This window comes from Nycticebus coucang, chromosome 8 (genome assembly GCF_027406575.1).
Source record: "Nycticebus coucang isolate mNycCou1 chromosome 8, mNycCou1.pri, whole genome shotgun sequence".
Classification (NCBI taxonomy): Eukaryota; Metazoa; Chordata; class Mammalia; order Primates; family Lorisidae; genus Nycticebus; species Nycticebus coucang.
This window is the reverse complement of record NC_069787.1, coordinates 99,164,069-99,183,740: the sequence shown is the minus strand read 5'-3', so window position 1 is coordinate 99,183,740 and position 19,672 is coordinate 99,164,069. Positions and strand designations below refer to the sequence as shown.

Genomic DNA, 19,672 nt, shown 5'->3' with positions numbered 1-19,672 from the left:
CTTTACCCTCACCCTCTTCAGAGGGATCCCACAATCTCCTTGTTTTGCATCCCTTGCACCCCTCTCACACCCTGGCTCCTGCAGGGCTTCCATGCATACCAGTTCCTCTCCATATCTAGGCCAATATCCCCTCATCCTGTGATATAAAACCAACCAAACAAAAACTCCCATCCTTTAAGGATGGTGCCGCATGACCTCCCCTTTTGCTGTATCATCTTTCACTGACCTCCAGAACTGAAGATTTTGACTCCTGGCTCCCAGCCGTCCTCTCTGTCCCAGCTTCTTCGGGCACCCTGAGAAACTCCCAATAGCCCCTGCTTGCCTTGGCTTTTTGATTCCTCAACATATCAGTCTCCAACAATCACCTCTTCTGTGCTACGGCAGCCACCCAAACCCACCGTCGCACCCTGAGTTTTATCACGCCTCAAATCATGAATTCTAGCCTTCAGTTTTCTGACAACTTCATCATGCCAGCTTATTCAATTATCACCACTATAAATATTTTGAACCTCTGAAATGTCCAGTCCAATGACACTCCTGTTTCCCCCAATCCGTTATGCCTCCCTCTTCCTTCTAATCCACCTTATATTACATGATCTATTATGATAGCCATGTCCCTGATGAGGTCCTAAATCCTCTTCCATCTTTTTCACTATCTATACATAGCTAGCAAAATCCTCACAGCTAGGAAAGCCTCCTTTTCAACACACAGCTAGCAAAAAGCTCAAATCCTCCCTTTCTCCACGCCTGGATAAGAATAGCCATGCACGACTACAGGAAGTCAGATGGCAGGATGTACCAACATCAGCATAGACTCATCATCCCCAGCTCCCAACTGGACTGCAACACTACCAACCATTGACACTGCGTATAGTTTCTCTGTCCACTTCTTCACTTTCTGCAACGACTGTTTTGAGCTTTATCTACTGTCCTCAGACATGTGACTCTGCCACCTGCCTCCTGCTTCAGAGAAGTAAGAATCAGGCAGGAATACCTCCAGCTTCCCACTACCAAATCAAACTCATATCTGTTTCATCTTGTATTCTTTTCTTTTCACTACACAGAAAAGTATCTTCTTGTAATACTGTCTTCTGACATCTCAATGAGTTTTCCAATCCACGATTATCATATGTTCTTCTATTTATAAAGGTCTTCCTTAATTTCCTTCAGCCAAATTTTATATAGAAGATTCTTGTCTGGGCGGTGCCTGTGGCTCAGTGTGTAGGACGCCAGCCCCATATACTAAGGGTGGTGGATTCAAACCCAGCCCCAGCAAAATTGCAACAAAAAAATAGCTGGGCGTTATGGCGGGTGCCTGTGGTCCCAGCTACTTGGGAGGCTAAGGCAAGAGAATCACCTAAGCCCAGGAGTTGGAGGTTGCTGTGAGCTGTGATGCCATGGCACGCTACCGAGGGTGATAGAGAGACTCTGTCTCTAAAAAAGAAGAAGATTCTTGCCTTATACATCTTCCATTGTATTTATTCCCAGAATCTTAATTTTTTTTCCAGAATCTTGATTTTTTAAGTTTTTTTTTTTTTAAATCTTCCATGTCACTACTTAACATTTTGGACACAGAATACAATTACAATGACAGTTTTTATGTAGCTTTCTGATACTTTCAGCATCGTTGTGAGTTCCGGATTAGTTTCCATTGACATATTCAATCTTATTATGGGGCATGTTTTCCTGAGTCTTTGCATGTCTACTAACCTTGACTCAATGCCAGACACAAAGACTTGTTCTCTGCTAGATATGTTTATTCCTATAAATATTCTTGTGTTTTGTTCGGTGATGTAGTTAAGTAACTCTGATAAAAGTATTTGATTCTTTCAGGTCTTGCTCTAATGATCTGTTAAGTTAGTCTGGATCATCATTCAGTCTAAGGCTGATTATCCTCACCACTGAGGCAAAACATTTCTGAATACTCTATACAATGGCTTATCTACCAATTATGAATTTCTCCAGTCTGGCTAGAAAATAGGCAACATTGGCTGGCGAGAATAGGCAATAATCCTGGCCCCATAGGAGTGCTAAACACCTACCTGTAATCCAGCGGTTCTCAACCTTCCTAATGCTGCAGCCCTTTAATACAGTTCCTGTAGGTCACGACCCACAGGTTGAGAACCTGAGAACCGCTGCGGTAATCTATTTTAATTATTTTCCAGTCTTAGGTAGTTTTCCCTCATACTAAAAAGTACTCAGCTGAATACTTAGGAGACGCTCTACTGATCTCTGCCGTTCTTTCCATGCACCTCACTCCTCCATTACTCTGTTCTGCATACTTTAACCACCCTGGTCTCCATAGACTCTTAACCTTCATCTTTTCAACCCAGGGAGACCACAGGGCTCCACCTGGGTTCCCCCTCTTTCTCCATGGCCCAGGAACTCTTTCAAGCCAGTAAGCTGGGGAAATCATGCAGTTCATTTCATTAATTTCCTGTGTCTTGGGGATTATTGTCCTTCCTTGCCTGATAGCCAGTGTCTTGTAAACTACTGTTCTACATACTCTTTTTGGTTTTGTTGTTGTTTCAGGTAGGAGGGTAAATCCAGTCCTATTACTTCATCTCGACTAGAAGCACAAGTCTCTTTTAATTTTATTTTAATGGTATTTTAAAATCACCTTTATCAAGATACAAGCCACAATAAAATGTACACAATTTAAGCATATAGTTTGGCTAATGCTGACACCCATGTAAAGAATACCCCAATCAAGATATGGAACATTTACATAATTTCCCTCCCCCAAAGTTGTTTCATTTCAATCCTCTTCACAGTCAACTCCACCTCCCACCCAGAAAATCAATGATCTGATTTCTAAAGGTATGGATTAGTTCTACCCTGTTTCCCTGAAAATAAGTCATCCTCCGAAAATAAGACCTACTCACAGGAAAGATAAGACGTCCTAGCGCATCTTTGGGAGCACACCTTAAAATAAGACACTGTCTTATTTTCGGGGAAACAGGGTACTTGTTATAGAACTTCATAAAAATGTCATCTTTTGTATCTGGCTTTTGTTTTTGAGCCAGACACAATAACTGATAATGTTGTACCCTAATGATATTATAATGTGTGAATATATCACAATTTTTGTCTATTTAACTACTAGACATTTGAATTTTTCCAATTTAGAGCTACTATGATAAGGTTGTATGAATGCTTATGTACAAGTCATCTTATGGATACAGGTTTTCATTTCTCAGGTAAATAGAACCTAGAAATGGAACAGCTGGATCGTATGGTAAGTACATGGGTCATTACGAAAGTTTTGAGATACATAAAAATAAAGAAATGTAAAATTTGCATTTTTAGGTGGAAAAAATGAAGCCTTCCCACCAATACTGATAAGCCGAGCAAGGTGAAATTTGCACGGGTGAATCAGTAAGGATGCTGTCAACTGTGTTTCTTGGAAGTGAAATAATGAGCCATAACACAGACTCTTTCAAAACTTTTGCAGTGACCCATGTATGTGTTTAACTTTTAAAACTGTATGTTTCTATGAGCAATGCATGACCATATCAGTTGCTCTACACTCTTGCTGACAATATTGTCAGCCTTTTTTTTAGATACTCTACAACATACATAACAGCTTCTCATTTTTTAACTTGCATTTCTCTGATGACTAACAATATTGAACATTGTGATATGTACTCACTGGGCACTAGTATAAATTCTTTCGTGAAGTAGCTATTTAAGTCTTATGCCAATTTTTAATTGGATCTTTCTTTCATCTTATTACCTAGTTAAGAATTCTTCAAACATACTAGATACCAGCTCTTTTTCATACATATGTAGAGTACTTTTTCCCAGTGTGTGGTTTCCCTTTCAATTTCTAATTTCTGAAGAACAGAAATCTATTTAGAAAACATTTACATATTTAGCCTCTTAATTAAATCTATGATCTATTTCAAGTTAATGTTTGTGTCTGGTGTGACCTCCCTCCCCCCAAAAAACTGTCCTTTCTTGATTATTTGTCATCTTTAATGAAAAGCAATTGACCATATATATGTATTTCCGGATTCTCTATTCTTTTCAATTGTTCTAGGTATCGATCTTTATGCCAAGTGATACTGTATTTACTATAGCTTTATGGTAAGTCTTGAAATCAGATAGTGTGAGTTCTTTAATTCTGTTCATTGTTAAGATTATTTTGGTTATTATAGGTCCTCTGCAATTACATGTTAGTTTCAGAATCAGCTTGTCAGTTTCTTTTTAAAAGGGTTATTAAAATTTATAAGGGGACCATATTTTTTTTTTTTTTTTGTAGAGACAGAGTCTCACTTTATGGCCCTCTGTAGAGTGCCATGGCCTCACACAGCTCACAGCAACCTCCAACTCCTGGGCTTAAGCGATTCTCCTGCCTCAGCCTCCTGAGTAGCTGGGACTATAGGCGCCCACGACAATGCCTGGCTATTTTTTTGGTTGCAGTTTGGCCGGGGCCGGGTTTGAACCCTCCACCCTCGGTATATGGGGCCGGCGCCCTACCGACTAAGCCACAGGCGCCACCCAAGGGGACCATATTAATGAAAAAATTTGAGGAAAATGGACATCTTAACAATACTGAGTCTTCCAAATCATGAGCATGGTATATCTTCATTTGTTCAAATAATCTTTAATTTGACTAATCAGTGTTTTGAAGTTCTCAGCATAGAAGTCTTCCTTATCTCTTATTCTATTTATTCCTATTTTAATATATTGATACTATTAGAAATAATTTTTGCAAAATTCTATTTCTCACATTTGCAGCTTGTACATAGGATAAAATTGATTTTTCTATACAGACCTCGCTATATTCACTTATTAATTCCAGTAGGTTTTTGGTTGAATTACTAGGACTTTCTATATAGAAAATCATGTCTATGAATATAGTTTTTTCTTTCCTTCCAATATTTCTGCCTTTTCCTTGCCTCCACTACTTCTGTTGTAACACTGAACAGAAGAAGTGATAGAAAATGCTTACCTTGTTCCTTATCTTAGGAAGTAGGTATTCAGTCTTTCACCACTAAGTATGACATCAGCTATAAATTTCTTTTTTGCAGATGATCTTTTTCAGGTTGAAGAAGTTCTTATATATTCCTAACTTACTAAGAGTTATTATGCATGGCTATAGAATATTGTCAGTGGTGTTTCCTGCACTTACTGAGTTGATCAGACCACTTTCTTTTTCCTTCTGTTAATATGGTAAAGACATTGTTTGATTTTCCAGTGGTGAACCAACTGTGTATTTCTGGTATACAGCCCACTGGGGCATGAGATATTTAATTCTTTTTATATTGCTAGATTCTATTTGTTAGTATTTTAGAATTTTGTGTTTATATTCATTAAAGATACTATTCTTTTTTCATTGTGTCTTTGTAAAGTTTTGGTATCAAGATTATTCTGGCTTCATGAGTTGGAGAATTTTCCTTACAATTATACTACCTGAAATAATTTTTTTCAGGAAAAGTATGACTTCTTTCTAAATTGGCTGACAGAATTCACTTTTGACTTGTGTAGGCCTCTAGTTTTTTTTGAGAGAAGGTTTACGAATTCCATTTTAAAAAGCAAATGAACTCTTCAGATTTTTTATTTCTTCTTGGTAAGCTGTGTTTTTCAAGGAATTTGCCCATTTCTCCTAAGTTATTGAATTTGTTATAAAATTGTTCACCCTATTCTATTGTTACCATTTTAATGTCTTGGACTTATTTGCTTTCCTTTTTTCTACATTGGTAGATAAAAGTGTAGATGACTAAATTTAAACCTTTCTTCCTTACTGATATAGCTATAAATTTCACTCTAAGCACTGCTTTAGATGGATTGTACATATTCTGAGATGTTGTGGGTTTTTTTTTTTTTAATCATTCAGTTTAAAATATTTTCTAAGTTTTACTATAATATTTTTGAGTTACAGGTTATTTAGAGATATGTTATTTAATTTCCAAATCTCTCTTTCTAGACAGCTTGTTTTGATTTCTATTTTACACCAATGGCAGTTATAAATAACATATTCATATTTCAATCTTTTGAGATTTAGCAAGCCTGTTTTTTATGGCCACATTATAGACTACCCTAGAGAATGTTCCACGTGCTCCTGAAAAGAATGTGTATTCTACAGTTGTTGAATATAGTGTTTTGTGAATGTCATTTAGGTTCAAGTTGGCTGACAGTTACTAAAATGTCTAAATATAACTTAGATATTATCTATATTTGCTATTTTTCATCTCCTTGCTCTATCAATTATTGAGAAGGGACTATAAAATTTTAACAATTATTTGTGGATTTTTTAATTTTTCCATTCAATTTTAACAGCTTTTGCTTCATGTACTTTAAAGCCATTATTATGTACAAACACATTTAGGATCATTGTATCTTCTTAAGGAACTGACTCATCCATCACTTTTTTTTTTTTTAACTTTTTTTTTTATTGTTGGGGATTCATTGAGGGTACAATAAGCCAGGTTACACTGATTGCAATTGTTAGGTAAAGTCCCTCTTGCAATCATGTCTTGCCCCCATAAAGTGTGACACACACCAAGGCCCCACCCACCTCCCTCCTTCCCTCTTTCTGTTCCCCCCCATAACCATAATTGTCATTAATTGTCCTCATATCAAAATTGAGTACATAGGATTCATGCTTCTCCATTCTTGAGATGCTTTACTAAGAATAATGTCTTCCACGTCCATCCAGGTTAATACGAAGGATGTAAAGTCTCCATTTTTTTTAATGGCTGAACAGTATTCCATGGTATACATATACCACAGCTTGTTAATCCATTCCTGGGTTGGTGGGCATTTAGGCTGTTTCCACATTTTGGCAATTTGTATCTAAGGTGTGCCTATCTCTAGAGATTCTCCCTGTATTGCAGTCCATTTTGTGCGGCATTAACACAGTTACTTCATTCCTTTCTATTTAATCTCTGTCTTTGTATCTATAGCATCTTGAATTTTTACTCAGCTGAACAACTTCTTTTTTTTTGTAGAGATGGAGTCTCACTGTACTGCCCTGGGTAGAGTGCCGTGGCGTCACATGGCTCACAGCAACCTCTAACTCTTGGGCTTACGCGATTCTCTTGCCTCAGCCTCCCGAGCAGCTGGGACTACAGGCGCCCGCCACAACGCCCGGCTATTTTTTTGTTGCAGTTTGGCCGGGGCTGGGTTTGAACCCACCACCCTCGGCATATGGGGCCGGCGCCCTACTCACTGAGCCACAGGTGCCGCCTGCTGAACAACTTCTTTTAACTAGAATGTGCTGTTTTTATTTAAGGCAATTATCGACATGGTTGAGTTTGTGTCTATCATCTTTGATACGTTTTTTTGTTTGTGCCTTGTGTGTTTTTTGAGTTTTGGCCAGGGCCAGGCTTGAACCTGCCACCCACAGCATATGGGGCCGGCGCACTACTCCTTGAGCCACAGGCACTGCCCATGTCTTATGTTCTTTTTTCTTTTTTTCCTCCCTGACTTATTTTGGATAATGGAATACTATTTAGCATTCCAATTTACCTCTTCTTTTAGATCAGTGGTTCTTAACCCTCCTAACGCCACGATGTATTTTCATTGTTACAAAGGGGTTGTGACCTACAAGTTGAGAACTGCTGTTTTAGATTGTAGTGCCACTTTTTAAATTTTTTTCTTTCTTTCTTTTTTGAGAAAAGTGTCTCACTTTGTTGCCCCATGGCATCACATAACTCACAGCAACCTCAAACTCTTGGGCTCAAGTGATTCTTTTGCCTCAGCCTCCCAAGTAGCTGGGACTACAGGCACTGCCACAAAATCTGGCTATTTTTAGAGACAGGGTCTCACTCTAGCTCAGGATGGTCTTGAACTCGTGAGCTCAGGCAATCCGCCCACCTCAGCCTCCCAGAATGCTGGAATTACAGGTGTGAACCACCGTGCCCAGCCTACTTTTTAAATTTCTTTAACCATTGCTTTAGAGATCATCCTACACATCCTTCAGTTACCATAGTTTACCATGAATTCATATTATTTCACATACAGTGTAAGAACTTTACCACAGTAAAGCTCCATTTAACTCCCTTCTATCTTCTGTGCCTACAGTTTACTTTTACCTGATATATTCCCATAATATCTTATTATTTTTTACTTTAAGTGATTAATATTAAAAGAAATTTAGAAATCAGAAAAAAATATTTTATCTTTACCTTCATGTTTGCCATTTTTGGTGCTCCTTTTTTATATGTATATTTACATTTCTATCTGTTATTCATTTCTTTAAACCTGTAAAATTTGTGTTAACATGTCTTACAGTACACATTTATTGGTGACCAATTTTCTTGATTTTTGTTTACCTGAATTTTTTTATACTTCATCTTATTTTGAAGAATGTTTTTGCTTTGCGCCGAGTTCTAGTTATTTTCTTTCAGCTCTTTAAAAATATCATTCTGTCGTCCTATGGCTTGTAATACTTCTGAAAATAAGTCGATGAATATTCTTACTATTTTCTGCTAGTAATGTAATGCACCTTTTCTTGGTTTCTCTTAAAATATCTTTATCTTTTACTTTTGGAAATTTTAATTTTCATGAGCTTAGGAGGAATTCTCTTTGTGTTTATACTGGTTGAAGTTTGTTGGGCTTCTCGGATCCATAAATTTATAATTTTCATAAAATCTGCATCATTTTCAGCTTTTATTTCTTTCAAAATGTTTTCTTCCCTAATGTCTCTTTCTTCTTCTGTAACTCCATTTTCATTTATATCAGATTGGTTATTATTGGCCTAGAGATCATTAAGCCTTTACTGGTATTTTTTCCTTTAGTATGCAAACTATTCTTTTTATTTCAGATATTATATTGTTTCTATTTCTCTGCTGAGATTTGCCATCTGTTCCTTTACTATGTCCATCTTTTCCTTTGAATCCTTGTATAGGCTTGTAGTAGTGATTTCAAAGTCTTTGACTACTTGTTGCTACATCTGTCATATTTTCTTTCTTTTTTTTTTTTTTTTTTTTTTTTTGTGGTTTTTGGCCAAGGCTGGGTTTGAACCCACCACCTCCAGCATATGGGACTGGCGCCCTATCCCTTTGAGCCACAGGCGCTGCCCATGTCATATTTTATTTCTATTGATGGTTCCCCCTTGATCATGGTTTATGTTTTTCTGCTTCTTTTCATGTCTTACCTTTTTTTTTTTTTTAATCATGAGGGGAAACATTTTAAGAATGTCTGGATTTTGGTGTCTTCCTTTAATGGATGTCAATTTTTGTTTTGGCATACATTTAATTTATTGGCCATTTGGCCTGATCCTTCTGAAGCTTTTTAGAAACTTTAGACTGGTCTAGAGTAACCTTACTTTAGGGTTTAAAGTAGGCCACACCCAAGGCCTGGCTTTTCTGGAGTTTCAATTAGATGCCCAATATATTCATTAAGATCAATCCATTCTAGAACCATATGCCCTCCATCAGCTTACATCTTTCTATTAGCTAGTTATTGCCAGGCCTCAATAAGTATAACCTGTCACACAAGCAAGTTGGTGTGTGGTTGAAGATTTCTGGAGCCCCTTCTCTGCACACCTCTCTCCAGTACTCTGCCCTGAAAATTCCAGCCATCTTAGCAGCACTAAACTCTATAGTTTACCTCCTCAGCAAATAGACTATCATCTTCTGCTGGGTTTTGGCTCCCTCTGCCATAATTCTGAAAGTATTTCTAGGCAGAAACCCAGGACAATTGTGGGGCTTATCTAATGTGTTTCCTTTCTCTTAGGTATCACAATCCTGTGAATCCTATTTCTATTTTCTGAAAATATTTGCTTCATATTTTAGAGTTGTTTTATGATAAAAGGTCCAGTCTGGTACCATTAGTATGTTGTGGTTGGAAGTGGATTATAGTAGTCTTAAAATAGCCTCTCTACATACATTCTTGTATTTGTCCAGTCCATTCATATTACTGCAGCCATGGTAATTTTCATATGCAGATTTTCCCCAAAATTTTATGAAGAAAAACTTTCAAACACCCACAAAGGTAGAATTAACCCATATGCCTACCACCTTCATCCCATGATTAACATCTGCGACATTTTCTTTATCCCCTATGTATGTATCCTTCTATCCATTCACCGATTCATCTTTTTAAAGCATTTTAAGGTAAACTGACAACATCAAAACACAGCATAATTTTTATAAGATGAAAATTTAAAACACATAACTTCCTGCTGAAAATTCATTAGTGAATCCCCCTACCCTTCAGCTGATGACCAAACGTTTTAGATCTGGTCTAAAAAGTCCTGTGTGGGCTGGGCACAGTGGCTCACACTTCTAATCCTACCACTCTGGGAGGCTGAGATAAGTGGATTGCTTGAGCTCAGGAGTTCTAGATCAGCTTGAGCAAGAGCAAGACCCCATCTCTACTAAAAACAGAAAAACTAGCTGGGTATCATGGTGGGTGCCTATAATCCCAACTACCTGGGAGGCTGAGGCAGGATAATCAGTTGAGCTCAGGAGTTTGAGGTTGCTATGAGCTACCTCACCTCAATGACACCATGGCACTCCACCCAGGGTGACAGAGTCTCTGTCCTGTGTGATCTGGCTTCTGCAGGACAGTCTCTCTTCTCCTCTTATCTGCCCTCTCTTCCCCAGCTTCCTAGGCTCCTGCTACCTTGGCTCTGTTCAGTTCCTCCAGTGTCCTCTGTTCCTTCCTATTGTAGGGGTCTTTGCATGGGTTTTTCCCTTGACGGGAATACTCTACCCAGCCTCTTTTCTCATTTTGCCTAGATATGACAACTTTCATTGTTCACTTCTTCTAGGATGCTTTCCCTGCCCTCTAGATAAACGTCAGTTGTGCCCATTAAATACTTTCACAGTACTATGTACCTTTCTTTGAAAGCATTGATATTTGTAATTATTATTTTTGTCTTCCCATTACACATAAGCTTTATGAAAACAGAAACTGTTTTGGTCACCATTGTAACCCTGGAGCCTACTAAGGCACTTGGCAAATACATCTACCACTGTGTAGGCACTAAAAAAATATTAATTAAATGAATAAACAAGTTCTTTCTTAAGAAGTATAAGTGGCGGGGGGAAGGAACTAGCTAAATGTTCTGCTTCTTATTTATCTGTTATATCAAACCCTTCTGCCTCCAGTCCAAGGAGCAGTTGGCCTATTCCAGAGAGCTGAGAAACAAAGTCATACAGAAAGTCCTCCAAAGACAGAAAACCACAATTTTCTAATGCTCTTCCAGAGAGCCTGTCTAAATTCTCTTAACACTGTGGATACTTATCTTCAATTGATTCTCAAAGATACAGCTCTGCATATTAGAGCTTTGGTTTTTTTTTTTTCAGAGAAAATATTTTCCAAAAATGATATCTTTAAGGGTTTAAAATGAATAGCTCATGCCTCTCCCGAAGGATACTTATCCCACAAACCAGCAATAACACAGCTCTCCTTTGCTTTGTGGGACCTGTGCATGCTGTCTCATCTGAGGAAGAGGATACCTAGGCCTTGGGTGCATACATTTGCTGAAACATTAAATTTAAACTCAGAAAAGGAATAACTATTGAACTTACATAAAAAAGAGTTCCCTACATTATAGACCTACAGGTCTTTCTATATCAAAGCTGTCCTGGAATATCAATTATTTGATCTCCGTAAGCAGTTTTACCAGCTGAAAGAATATTATAGAAAAGAGAGGGGGGAAAATTGGCATAAGTTGACAGTAGCATTTTAAGAGGCAATCATCAATATGTTTCTCACAGGAAATCAAATGATTAAACTCATAAACATCCTTTTTGTTGGAAAAGTAATGGCAATTATTAATGCCACCAACTGAACAGGGAACAGAGCAAAATTATTGCTTTAATTTCAACTATTAAGTTATCAACAGCTTTATAAAAATCTAGGTCTGTGCACAAAAGCACTGTAATGAATTCTCTTCCCTGAGGATTTGGAATCAACAGATTCAGCAGCCTGCCCTGCAACACAAATGCCCTCAACAACCTTTCCCCTGCTCCTAAGCTGCACATTAACAAACCAGAGCACAGGTGCAAGGAAGACTGCTGACAGACTGGTCTACTTAGTACACAGCTCTCCATCGGCAAAATGGGTGTCCACGAGGACACATGTGGCCAGAGGTGCCTCCTGGGTCCTCAGAGGTCTTTGCTATGTGTTATAAAAAAGAACTTCGTAGGGAACAGATGATAGCCACAGCTGACAAGTGAGAGAGCTCTACTGAATCTGTCTCTAGTGCCTGGCTGCTGTCCACTACTGTTGCCAGGGAAACAGACGTCAGCTTGATGGAAACAAGGATCAGCGAAAACTTTCACTTACCTCGTTTCCACTGATCCCAACAGCCATTTCTATGGAAACAGTAGCTGCGAGCCAGTGGCAGAGAGGTTACCACTCACTTGTTAATGTCAGGTGTGGCTACCAGCCTGTGCACTTCAGGTACTATGGTACCGACAGCACCAGGATCCAGCTGTCCGCTACCCCAGACAGCCTGTAAACTCTGCAACAAGAAAGGTCAGTGTTCAAAAGTATAGACAAATGTTTAGCTTGGTCTTTTATCAGAAAAAGGAAATTTAGCATTCTTTCATTTTAAGCCAAATTGGGGCATAATTTCTTGGTCTATCAAGAAACCATGAGAGGTTACTGAATGACTGAGTCTTTCTAGCACCCTGACTTCAGCAATCAATTCCATTTACAACATTACTTCAAAGTTCAAGAAAAGGGGCATCCAATGGTGTAGACAAATCTTCCACATATTAGCCTAGTGAAATCAAAGATAAATCTAGCCAAATGCAGGGAAGTATTTTGCTATAAGCAATCATTAAGGGTATCGTGGGCATTCTGGCAGCATAACCATCACTAATTACACACAGGAAATTTTTTTTCATCATAAGAATTATTTATAAAGAGTCCTCCGCTATCTCTTTGTTTTTAGACTAGACTTCTGTGTGCCTTATCAGCCATTTGCCCGAAACTCTCCTGTTGGCCAAGATATGGAATTAGCTCATTAACTCAGAACAGTTTTATTCCATAATGTGTGGTGGTAACAAATCACACTACCCCATGACCTGGACAATATCCTTTTTCCACTACTTTGTATGACGTGGGTAGGTCAGAGGTACATTTATTGGAGGAAATTCTGTTGTTCATTTTCTATCAGTAGATGCTGGTAAGGTGTTGAATGAGAGAAAAACCTAATTCCCATCATGAAAAATTTATCAGAATGCCTATTCCCACAGGGTATGTCTCCGCTTAGAAAATATTCACAAGTGAAACCACCACCATCTATTTGTGTGTTTTGCCTCCTGGGTCACCTTTCAAGTAGAAGAAATCAGAGATTGCCTGGCTCATAACAGTATGAATTTAAATAACCAGGGTATAAACTAAAATGCCTCAAACCTGATTCCATTCTGTAAAATTCTGATACAATCAGGCCATGTAGTCCCACCAGCACTGTCAACTACCTTCCCTCTCCACTCTCTCTCCATATCATAAACCTTTCTTTTGGGAAACAAAGATTCATGAAAGTAGCCATGCCTGAGTCCTTGTCCAGGGTCGGGCCCCAGAATGGGGTGTAGAAAGTGAGACCTAAAAGATGAACTGGTTTGAAAATCACCCTACTCTTCCATAAATCTTCATTTCATCCATGTTCTCTCAAAATTTCTAATGTTAAAATGAATAGGCCTTTAGTAATACAAAATTAGATTAATGATCTAAAAAGGTACCTGTGACCTGGTATATCCAGAATTTATCAGGACACAAAGAATACAAACCAATTTAGAGCTGAATGACTTCAAACTTATGGGTTAGATTCACATTCAATTTCATGTCATAATGCTAGTTTACTAAGAACATTTATTGCCTAAAAACACACAAGGCCTTTTTAACAAAGTGTTTTCAAATACTTTTTATAAGATGTTGACAAAACCAAAGCTCTGAAATCATAAGTGAATTGTATATGATTTTAATCTATTTCTTTAAAGCAAGCCCAGGAGATGGTTTATTTAGCAATATCCTTTAATCTTTGGCTTATGTCATTACATATTTACATAATAGAACACTTACAAATATTGCTGACTTTTCACTAATGCGGACTTCTCTTGGCCAATTATTATTAATTGGTTTGAAAGGACTTAATTGATTAGATTCTTTTCTTTTTTTTTTTTTTTATAAATCTTAGGTATTTACCAAAGACTACACAAATTCCTGTATACACATGTTCATATCACCTTTATTTGTAATAGCATGAAACTATGAATAGTTCAAATTATGTTTCATTTACATTTATTTAGAATCTGTTTTGTAGGTTTCATCATAATTTCCTTTTTCCCATGTTCTTTTAAAAAAAATATTTAGGTTTTTTCTTATATATCTTATTGTTCATTTATAATTCAATTTTTTTTTTTTATTGTTGGGGATTCATTGAGGGTACAATAAGCCAGGTTACACTGATTGCAATTGTTAGGTAAAGTCCCTCTTGCAATCATGTCTTGCCCCCATAAAGTGTGACACACACCAAGGCCCCACCCCCCTCCCTCCGTCCCTCTTTCTGCTTCCCCCCATAACCTTAATTGTCATTAATTGTTCTCATATCAAAATTGAGTACATAGGATTCATGCTTCTACATTCTTGTGATGCTTTACTAAGAATAATGTCTTCCACGTCCATCCAGGTTAATACGAAGGATGTAAAGTCTCCATTTTTTTTAATGGCTGAATAGTATTCCATGGTATACATATACCACAGCTTGTTAATCCATTCCTGGGTTGGTGGGCATTTAGGCTGTTTCCACATTTTGGCGATTGTAAATTGAGCTGCAATAAACAGTCTAGTACAAGTGTCCTTATGATAAAAGGATTTTTTTCCTTCTGGGTAGATGCCCAACAATGGGATTGCAGGATCAAATGGGAGGTCTAGCTTGAGTGCTTTGAGGTTTCTCCATACTTCCTTCCAGAAAGGTTGTACTAGTTTGCAGTCCCACCAGCAGTGTAAAAGTGTTCCCTTCTCTCCACATCCACGCCAGCATCTGCAGTTTTGAGATTTTGTGATGTGGGCCATTCTCACTGGGGTTAGATGATATCTCAGGGTTGTTTTGATTTGCATTTCTCTAATATATAGGAATGATGAACATTTTTTCATGTGTTTGTTAGCCATTCATCTGTCACCTTTAGAGAAAGTTCTATTTATGTCTCTTGCCCATTGATATATGGGATTGTTGGCTTTTTTCATGTGGATTAACTTGAGTTCTCTATAGATCCTAGTTATCAAGCTTTTGTCTGATTGAAAATATGCAACTATCCTTTCCCATTGTGTAGGTTGTCTCTTTGCTTTGGTTATTGTCTCCCTAGCTGTACAGAAGCTTTTCAGTTTCATGAAGTCCCATTTGTTTATTTTTGTTGTTGTTGCAATTGCCATGGCAGTCTTCTTCATGAAGTCTTTCCCCAGGCCAATATCTTCCAGTGTTTTTCCTAGGCTTTCTTTGAGGGTTTTTATTGTTTCATGCCTTAAATTTAAGTCCTTTATCCATCTTGAATCAATTTTTGTGAGTGGGGAAAGGTGTGGGTCCAGTTTCAGTCTTTTACATGTAGACAGTTCTCCCAACACCATTTATTGAATAGGGAATCTTTTGCCCAAGGTATGTTCTCGTTTGGTTTATCAAAGATTAGGTGGTTGTAAGATGTTAGTTTCATTTCCTGGTTTTCAATTCGATTCCAAGTGTCTATGTCTCTGTTTTTGTGCCAGTACCATGCTGTCTTGACCACTATGGCTTTGTAGTACAGACTAAAATCTGGTATGCTGATGCCCCCAGCTTTATTTTTATTACTAAGAACTGCCTTAGCTATACGGGGTTTTTTTCCAGTTCCATACAAAACGCAGAATCATTTTTTCCAAATCTTGAAAGTACGATGTTGGTATTTTGATAGGAATGGCATTGAATAGGTAGATTGCTTTGGGAAGTATAGACATTTTAACAATGTTGATTCTTCCCGTCCATGAGCATGGTATGTTCTTCCATTTGTTAATATCCTCTGCTATTTCCTTTCTGAGGATTTCATAGTTTTCTTTATAGAGGTCCTTCACCTCCTTCATTAGGTATATTCCTAGGTATCTCATTTTCTTTGAAACTATGGTGAAGGGAGTTGTGTCCTTAATTAGCTTCTCATCTTAACTGTTATTGGTGTATACAAAGGCTACTGACTTGTGGACATTGATTTTTATATCCTAAAACATTACTGTATTTTTTGATGACTTCTAGGAGTCTTGTGGTTGAGTCTTTGGGGTTCCCTAAGTATAAGATCATGTCATCAGCAAAGAGGGAGAGTTTGACCTCCTCTGCTCCCATTTGGATTCCCTTGATTTCCTTGTCTTGCCTAATTGTATTGGCTAGAACTTCCAGCACTATGTTGAATAGTAAAGGTGACAGAGGACAACCTTGTCTGGGCCAGTTCTAAGAGGAAAAGCTTTCAGTTTTACGCCATTCAGTAAAATATTGGCTGTGGGTTTGTCATAGATAGCTTCAATCAGTTTTAGAAATGTGCCACCTATGCCTATACTCTTCAGTGTTCTAATTAGAAAAGGATGCTGGATTTTATCAAATGCTTTATCTGCATCTTTTGAGAGGATCATGTGATCTTTATTTTTGCCTCTGTTAATATGGTGGATAACGTTTATGGACTTGCGTATGTTAAACCAGCCTTGCATCCCTGGGATGAAGCCTACTTGATCATGATGAATGACTTTTTTGATGATAAGCTGTAATCTATTGGCTAGGATTTTGTTGAGAATTTTTGCATCTATATTCATGAGTGAGATTGGTCTGAAATTCTCCTTTTTCGTTGGGTCTTTTCCTGGTTTTGGTATCAGGGTGATGTTTGCTTCATAGAATGTGTTGGGGAAGATTCCTTCTTCCTCAATTTTTTGGAATAATTTCTGCAGTACAGGAATAAGCTCTTCCTTGAAGGTTTGATAGAATTCTGGAGTGAAGCCATCTGGACCAGGGCATTTTTTGGTTGGAAGCTTTTTTATTGTTTCTTTGATCTCAGTGCTTGAAATTGGTCTGTTCAGGAGCTCTATTTCTTCCTGGCTGAGTCTAGGGAGAGGGTGTGATTCCAAATATTGATCCATTTCCTTCACATTGTCAAATTTCTGGGCATAGAGTTTCTGGTAGTATTCAGAGATGATCTCTTGTATCTCTGTGGGATCAGTTGTTATTTTCCCTTTATCATTTCTGATTGAGGTCACTAGAGATTTTACTTTTCTATTCCTTGTTATTCTGGACAATGGTTTATCTATTTTATTTATTTTTTCAAAAAACCAACTCCTTGTTTCATTAATTTTCTGAATGATTCTTTGGTTTTCAATTTCATTGATCTCTGATTTGATTTTGGATATTTCTTTTCTTCTACTGAGTTTAGGCTTAGATTGTTCTTCTTTTTCCAATTCCATAAGATCTCTTGTGAGATTGTTGATGTGCTCTCTGTTTTTCGAATGTAGGCATCTAAAGCGATGAATTTTCCTCTCAAAACTGCTTTTGCAGTATCCCACAGGTTTTGGTAGCTTGTGTCTTCATTGTTGTTATCCTCAAGGAAGTTAATGATTTCCTGTTTTATTTCTTCCTGCACCCATCTGTTATTAAACAGAAGATTGTTTAATTTCCATGCCTTTGGGTGGGGTTGAGCATTTTTGTTAGAGTTGAGTTTCACCTTTAGTGCTTTATGGTCTGAGAAGATACAAGGTAAAATTTCAATTCTTTTGATTCTGTTGATATTTGTTTTGTGTCCCAGGATATGATCAATTTTGGAGAATGTTCCATGGGGTGATGAGAAGGATGTATATTCTTTATCTGTGGGGTGGAGTGTTCTAAATGCGTCTATCAAGCACAGTTGTTCTAGGGTCTCATTTAAATCTCTTATATCTTTGTTTAATTTCTGTTTAGAGGATCTGTCCAGCTCTGTAAGAGGAGTGTTAAAGTCCCCTGTTATTATGGTATTATCAGATATCATATTGCTCAGACTGAGTAAGGTCTGTTTCAAGAATCTGGGAGCATTTAAATTCGGTGCATAAATATTTAGAATTGAAATGTCTTCTTGTTGTATTTTTCCCTTGACCAATATAAAGTGACCGTCTTTGTCTTTTTTGACTTTAGTTGCTTTAAATCCACATGTATCTAAAAATAAGATTGCAACTCCTCTTTTCTTCTGAATTCCATTTGCCTGAAAAATTGTCTTCCAACCCTTGACTCGGAGCTTTAATTTGTCTTTTGAAGCCAGGTGTGTTTCTTGCAGACAGCAAATGGATGGCTTGTGTTTTTTAATCCAGTCAGCCAATCTATGTCTCTTCAGTGGGGAATTCAAGCCATTAACATTTATTGAGATAATTGATAAGTGTGGTAGTATTCTGTTCGTCTTATTTTGTGAGAGTCCATTGCTTAGTTTTATCTTTTGCATCAGTGTGGAGGTTAGGTTCTTTCGTTTAATTTCTGAGTTCTTACTTTGCTGCTGATCTATTGTGGTGGTCAGTGTGCAGAACAGGTTGAAGTATTTCCTGTAGAGCTGGTCTTGTTGTGGCGAATTTCCTCAATGTTTGTATATCCATAAATGATTTGATTTCTCTGTCAATTTTGAAGCTTAGCTTAGCAGGGTACAGAATTCTGGGCTGGAAATTGTTCTGTTTAAGTAGATTAAAGGTAGATGACCATTGTCTTCTTGCTTGGAAAGTTTCATTAGAGAAGTCTGCGGTCAATCTGATGGATTTGCCCCTGTAGGTCAACTGGCGCTTACTCCTGGCAGCTTGCAGAATCTTTTCTTTTGTCTTGACTTTGGACAGGTTCATCACAATGTGTCTTGGAGAAGCTCGGTTAGAGTTGAGGCGACCTGGGGTCTCATATCCCTCTGAAAGCAGTGTGTCAGAATCTTTGGTGATGTTTGGGAAATTTTCTTTTATAATATTCTCTAGTATGGCTTCCATTCCTCTGGGGCATTCTTCTTCCCCTTCTGGAATTCCTATAACTCGTATGTTGGAACGCTTCATAAAGTCCCATAATTCTGACAGTGAACGTTCTGCTTTCTCTCTCTTCTTTTCTGCCTCTTTTACTATCTGAGTTATCTCAAGAACTTTGTCTTCTACCTCTGAAATTCTTTCTTCTGGCATGGTCCAACCTGTTGCTGATACTTTCCATTGCATCTTTAAGTTCCCTAATTGACTGTTTCAGTTCCTTCAGCTCTGCTATATCCTTTTTATATTCTTCATATCGTTCGTCTCTTATTTGATTCTGTTTTTGGATTTCCTTTTGGTTATTTTCCACTTTATTAGCAGTTTCCTTCATTGTTTCCATAATTTCTTTCATTGTTTTCAACATGTGTATTCTAAATTCCCTTTCTGTCATTCCTAACATTTCTTTATAGGTGGAATCCTCTGCAGTAGCTACCTCATGGTCCCTTGGCAGGGTTGTTCTGGACTGGTTCTTCATGTTGCCTGGAGTTTTCTGCTTATTCTTCCTCATGAGTGATTTATTTTATCTGTTTCCTTGCCCTAATTTTCCTTTCACTTCCTCTTGCTCTTTAAGTTCTCGTGCCTGTGGACTAAAGGTTATAGGACCAGAAGGGTGAGAAGGTTGAAGAGCAAAAAAGGGATGAAAGAAAGGAGGACCGAGTGATAAGAAAAAAAAAAAGAAAAATAGAGAAAGGAGAGGGGGTGGGTAAAAGGAATATTGACAAAAAGAAGAGAGGCACAGAAAGAGGGAGAC

The 19,672-nt window shown here is 37.7% G+C and overlaps 1 protein-coding gene across 13 annotated transcripts in view; it reads right to left on the bottom strand.

The window, feature by feature from the left end:
* CACNA1D (calcium voltage-gated channel subunit alpha1 D) overlaps positions 1-19,672 on the bottom strand; it is a 376,968-nt gene that overhangs the window by 121,518 nt on the left and 235,778 nt on the right. Inside the window, exon 1 of one of the 13 annotated variants that reach the window (XM_053600736.1) lies at positions 12,250-12,366. The exons of the other annotated variants lie outside the window; for them this stretch is intronic. The gene's annotated coding sequence lies outside the window, so the exon portion shown is untranslated. Of the gene's footprint in view, positions 1-12,249; positions 12,367-19,672 lie in introns of those variants that run through there. 13 annotated transcript variants of the gene reach the window in all.